This window comes from Saccostrea cucullata, unplaced genomic scaffold (genome assembly GCF_032062105.1).
Source record: "Saccostrea cucullata isolate Sc308-1 unplaced genomic scaffold, CSIRO_AGI_Scuc_v1 ctg14697, whole genome shotgun sequence".
In the NCBI taxonomy this organism is placed as follows: Eukaryota; Metazoa; Mollusca; class Bivalvia; order Ostreida; family Ostreidae; genus Saccostrea; species Saccostrea cuccullata.
In genome coordinates this window covers 5,111-11,660 of record NW_026919049.1, presented here as the reverse complement: position 1 = coordinate 11,660, position 6,550 = coordinate 5,111, and the positions used below count along the sequence as shown (strand labels likewise).

Genomic DNA, 6,550 nt, shown 5'->3' with positions numbered 1-6,550 from the left:
ACCCCTGGAATTTGCAGTTTTAGTAAATGTATATATTAAGCCAAGTAAAAGTGATCTTGGACCCCCCCCCCAAAAAAAAAAAAAAAGAAAACGGAGATCCCTCTTCCAAAACACGGATCTATGTGATTATGGTATTATGGTATGAAAAGTCATTAGTATGAAGCTTTGAAAGTAATTCCCTTCCACCACGAAATAGGTTTTAGTTTACTTTTTTTTTGGCTTGTCAAGAAATTTCTGGGTTGTGATTTTTTGACTGGGGTAGACCCCCCCCCCCCCCTTTGAAAAAAAATTTCTGGATCCGCACCTGTTTCTAGTATGGACATATGTCCTTTATTTCGAGTAAGTTGAATCTTTATACTGGCTCCCTATACTGTATACAAAACTATAATAGGTGCCTGTGAATATTTTTTTCTTCAGAAAATTAAGGGGCGATTTGAAAGTTAAGCCTAGGCCTAATTAAAAACTCAAAAAACGATGTAATTAAAAAGTGTTTCACTTTAAGTGACAAGAAATAAAAATAACGACAGTGCATTTCCGATAATCTAACCAAATACTAATACTCAGTACTTCCGTGTTTGCTGATTATGTACGGAATATTGATATGTGTAATCATCTTTCACGGTTGATTGTAAGTCACACTTGAAGTACTTTCAGTACTTTGATTATAGGAGGATTGGTCAGAATCGGAACTGACGTCACACATCGGGAACGCAAAACACAGCCACATTTACAGAGTAAACAGGCAGAGAGTCTTGTGGTATTTTCCGCATTTTTGCTGCCTTTTACGAAACGAGATTTAATTCTTCTGTGTTTGTGGTGAGTGTTTTCTGTCTAGGATACTAAAATGAGTTCTCTGGAGCAGAAAATCGAAGTCCCCGAGATCCGTGAAGAGCTGACGGGGAACAATCTGTTGGGGACAACGGTGTGACAGAAAGGAGCCTCACCCCAGTCCATCTGCAGGTGGAGCGACTGCGGGTGGAGGACGATGGCAATAGTTCTGCGTACACCAGCGAGGAAGAAGCAGGGAGTCATGAAGGAAGTCACGACGAAAACCGGACTGCGGACGAGCCGGAATTTGTGGCACCGGACGACGAACTCCGCGACAGAATTATCAAACAGGTGGAGTTCTACTTTTCTGATCCCAATATTTTGAAGGATGCATTTCTGCTGAAGCATGTGCGTCGAAACAAACAAGGGTTTGTGAGTATTAAACTCATAACCTCTTTTTAAGAAAGTGAAATCCTTAACTAAAGATTATCGGGTTGTTGCTTATAGCCTGAGACACTCTGAAAAACTAGAAGTGAATGAAGAGGGGAGGAAAGTACGTAGAAGGGACCCTCTACCAGAATGGGATAAACCACCCCATCACGTTCTGTAGTGGTCGTTAATTTACCCATGGAAAACCCATCTATCGAGAATGTGGCAGAAATGTTTTCCAAGTGTGGTGAAGTTTCGCTTATTAGGATTTTAAGACCAGGGAAGTCCGTGCCACAAGATGTGAAAAAACATTCCATCAAGCATCCAGAGATTGGAACGACAACCTGTGCTGTTGTAGAGTTTGAGAAGCATGAAGCAGCACAAAAAGCTTGTGAAACAATGAACGATACTGAAGATTGGCGTCAGGGCATGCGTGTTGTTTTACTTGCTGCTCAGAAGAAGAAAGAGAATAAAAAGAAGGACAATGGCGATGATTCAGGAAAAGAGGATGATGGTGAAGGGAAGGATAAGAAAAAGAGAGGAGAGAAAGAAGAAAGAAAAACAGAGTTGATGAACTCGCTGACAATGATTCTTCTTGCTACTACAGTAGTGGTTCAGAGGCAGAGTTTGGCGTACCTCAAAAAGGCAATTACAGAACACATCAAATGCTCAAGAAAACACTGAGTCCAAATCACATGGAACATCCAGTGCTTAAAAAAACTCTGAGTCCAAATCATATGGAACATCCTGTTCTTAGAAGAACAATGAGCCCTAATAATAAGGAACATCCATCACTCAAGAAATCTTTGAGTGGAAGTCAGATGAACACCAAAAACTGAAAAGAACCATGAGTCCAAATCAAGAGCATACTATGCTCAAAAGAACTCTCAGTCCAAATCAGTATGACTCCAAATCGTCTAAGTCCAAATTCCTCCCCAAGGTCAAGTCCAAAATCTAGTCCTAAAACCAGTCCAAGGTCAAGAAGAAGAAATTTTCATGGGATTTCACCTTTGGCCGATGACAAGAAAAGTCCAAGTACTAGTCCAAAGTTGAGCCCTCAGTGTAGCCCAGACTTGGGAAGAAAGAAATATGAACATTCTGCAGATGGTAAACCGTCAAGCCCGTGGGTACAGAGAAGGATGATGCTGGCTGGTCAGGATAAAGGCCAAGTGTCAGCCAATCAGGTCAATGGAAAGACCCCGAAAAACACAAGATGTATGGAATGGAAGGGGTCATTCGACAGCCCAGAGGACCTGACGGCACCACTGGCTTCCACTTGGGACGAGGAAAACCAAGGAGCAGCACATTTTCTTAAACTGCTTTTAGTGCAGCAGCTTTGCTGTCACAGATATTGCTTTTTTGTTCTGTGCACTCACCATGACTCTATAAAGCTGAACTTGACTTCACTCACAAAAAACAACGGTGGAGGTCTCTGTGATAAAATCTATATGGTACATGTATAATGTTAAACAAGTCTTTTTATGCTGTTCACTCCTTTTTGTACCTTGCACAGAATGTCAATGACTTGGAAATTTAATCTTGTAGTAATGACAGCAAATTCATACATATAGTAAAAGGTGCCCGCATGCATACATCATTCAAAAGTCAGAAATGGTGCAAAAATTGTGTTGCTTGAATACTTGCTAAAACCACAATTTGATAACTGTTGTGTTTACTCTTAGCAATGGGTAGTGTAATTTAAATCATCAAAATGGCTTTTGTTTAAAAATGCAAATGAGACAACTTAGCAATTTGATATTTATGATGGTTGTGTTCATTAATAATGAGACGATTATTCAACGTTTTATTGTCTCAGCTAGGTGAGAGTAAAGTTGCACTAATGTTTTTTTTTAAAGCATTGATTATGTTATAGGAAATGGTTGTCAAGTATATTGAATAATGATTTTTTCTAAAAATGTCTCAGATCCCAAGTGCTTAAATTAACAGAGGTTTTGTTTTTCACTGACCTCTGATGTAAAAAATAAATTAGATTCTGTCTTGCATTTTTACCAGAATGTTGACATTTTGGAAAACATAGATGTTATGTAAAAAATTTGCTGTAATTTTGCTACAGTATAGCATATTTTTTTTCTTCAAATGTTAAAATGAGAAGATACAGTTCTGAAGCTCATTCAATTCAAGTTCATTGGTTCATTACAAGTATAAAATCAATTATTATGAATATGTATAAAATCAATTATTATGAATATCACCATTCCTTGGTAGAGTTAATGGGGATTGAAGAGGAGGGGGACTAAAAATTTTATATTTGCAACAACTAGAGTCAAGATTGTATATTGTGTAGTACACATGTAACAATAATTTTGTATGTATTTGTATTTGAGTGTGTTATGACATGACTGTATCACTTGTTAATGCTCATGAAGAAATAGTATTTATCTGCAGAGCTTCTATATAGATCTGGAGCTATCTGTTTAAAAACATTGACTTTGAACACATCAGAGAACAGTTCTACCTTCATATTTTGTCAAGCTTTTTCTTGCCAGCTAACATGGCTTGTATATTATTTTCTTATGGTGTTATCTGTATAGAAGGTAGAGAAATTCATTGCAACAATTATTGATCTCTTTAAGAAACTCATGGCCAGCATATTGATGTCAAGACAGCGAGTGGTTAGGTGTTGCATTGCATGGGGAAAATCTCATTCTACAGCAGAAATAGATATTGAAATTTAAGATTTTTTTTCTCACATGAAACATTTAAATCAAGTGTCCTTTTTACTTTTGTCCTGGTTTAAGCAAAAATCTACTGTACTGTGCAATACTTAATCTGATATATATGTGCATGTAATACGAAAATGAGATGACAGAACAGCTTAAATGATATTTTAATGCAAAAGTGTGTACTTGAGCCATTACTACTGTACAGGATAATTATGAAAGGGAAGTGCACAGTTACTTAAATAATAAACTATTATTGCTTAGAGCCTTCAGAACTGATTTCATATGCTTAAAATTTTCATTTTCTGCATTTGGTAGATTTTTGCAGATATTTTTAATTGCCCAATCATTTATATGCATGTACTGGTATTTTGCAACCCTTTTTTTGATTAGGTAATACTGATTCAAAAGTTCTTTCTTTAAAGTCTAAATATTACATTTACACAAAATATACACAAATCAAAGAAAATAATATACTCTGCTTAGTTATTTATACTAAAAAGTTTTGAAGTCCCAAATATGGCACCTTAAGGTTCCTCCACACACATACAGCTTATGTTCTCATATTATTGAGCAATACTTTTAACAAGCATATCAACCTTTAAAAACTGACCAGGGATAAAAATGTAATTTATATGGAATTTTTAAAATAATAATTTCACAAGTTTCAAAAATTTTTTTCCAAAAGGTTTACATTCGTAGGCCCAAAAATTTTGTCTTACCCTATTGTATATTTTCATGCTCACAGAATAACCATAAAAATTTAATTTTAGCGATCAACATATTTTTAGAGAAATTAATTTAATTCATATGAAATAAATAAAACTAATTTTCTCTCAAATACATATAGAGAAAAATAAAGGAAGATTTTTTTTGTATAGAAGGAACAGCAATGATATAGATTACACCAAAAAATTGAATTAAAATTAAATGCACTAATGTAGAAAAAATATTTTAAAAATCATTGGTAACAAAGTTCCTTTTTGGAGTTATCCTTCCTGTTGCCCGGGACTCAAAAACTTTGGGAAGTCTCCGCAATCGTTACTAGCTACTGAACTAAGAAATACATATAAAAGAGGAAAACAAGAGACACACATTATTTTATTAATATTTATAAACACAATGAGATGATGTATTATTGAAACGCACAAATTAGTGTGCAAAAAATATCAAATTTGACTTTGTTGATGATAATCATGTCAGTGGGTTGATTAGCCTGAAGTATAAATAACCTAAAAGTTCCCGACATACCGGCTTTCAATTAATGTTTCCGAATTATTATGTAAGGAAAACTCAGTCATATGTCTGTTTCTTATAGAAAAAACGGACATCTTTTTCTACCGGTCACTCCTTACCATGCCATGTGTTTATGAGTGTCCTACTTTCTCTTCGAAGACGGTCTTCGAAGCGGTCTCTAGTTAATTCGCTGCTGTGAAATCTAGAAAACCGGAAGTAAAAGTATTTTTTCTCTATATACGTCACAAGTCACATGGTGTGGAGTACCCTTAAAGTATTTTTAATTTTTTCTGCAGGGAGTTTTTTTTTAAAGATTGTTAAAGATGTTGACTTTTCATTACTTTGATTGTGAAAAAAAACTGCTTTTGTATTGAATATGTTTTTGGAGTGAAAGTACTTTGTATTAATTTTGCCATTGCTATACTTTTTTTGGAAAGAAATTGATTGTTGATGAGTTTTTTCATACACTCTATTCATTATTGTTGGAATGGTTTAGATGGTCATTTTTTTATTTTTTTTAATTAAACATGATTTAACAAGATATTAAAGACAGATAATTTCATGTGAAAGAAAAGATGATATTTTATATCACATTAAATACTTTTTACCTTAATAACCTATATGCATTTACATATTTCTTTTTCTAACTCCACTTAATTTGTTTTTTTTTTATTCATAATTGAAAAATTTAATATTATTTTTGATAAAAATCTCTTTCATCATTTTAAAAAGGAAACTTATTTTGAGAGCACAGTTGGTGTATTTTATTATATGATATGTGTTAAGATTATGGTGAGAATGTATGCAAACATATCTTTATTTATTGTTTTTGGAAACATTCCAGTTTGATTGGTGTGTATATTAGTGTATGGTGTTGATATTGTTATGTAATTTGTTAAAAGATTCATGCATTATGTAGTTTAAAAAGACAGAGAAATGGTATAATACCTGAATTTATCTACAGCAGGCATTCTTAATAATTGACTTGCTTGTTTGTTTGTCTGTTTGTCTCTTCCTCATATTTTGTCTTCTGCTAAGTTTAAGGTTCAACATACTTCGATCACTTTTATGAATTTTTGCTTGATGCTTATGATTTTCCCAAACTTTTGTACTTGTTAATTATATTACAAACAGTTTCAACGTAGCTTCAGCTTTGTGGGGTAAATTTACAAAATACATATGTAGATCTTTAACTGGTTATTTTAAAGGGGAAAGATAATCATTTAACCCAGTTAGAGTTATCCCTCTTTTCAGAGCATCAGTGAACCTTAAACAATCTATGATTAACTGGATTTTACTGTAATAAGATAGGGATGGGAGGGCAAACTGAAACCACTTAGTTGTTATATCCTTTGTTTTTTGTAGTATCTTTTATTTTCTTATCACACAAAATTTAATGAAATATCTTTTGTATTTTGATATTATTATTATTTTTT

At 33.9% G+C, this 6,550-nt stretch overlaps 1 pseudogene; it reads left to right on the top strand.

The window, feature by feature from the left end:
* Positions 1-739: 739 nt before the first annotated feature.
* LOC134278439 (la-related protein 6-like) lies at positions 740-3,424 on the top strand (annotated as a pseudogene).
* The last annotated feature ends 3,126 nt before the right edge of the window (positions 3,425-6,550 follow it).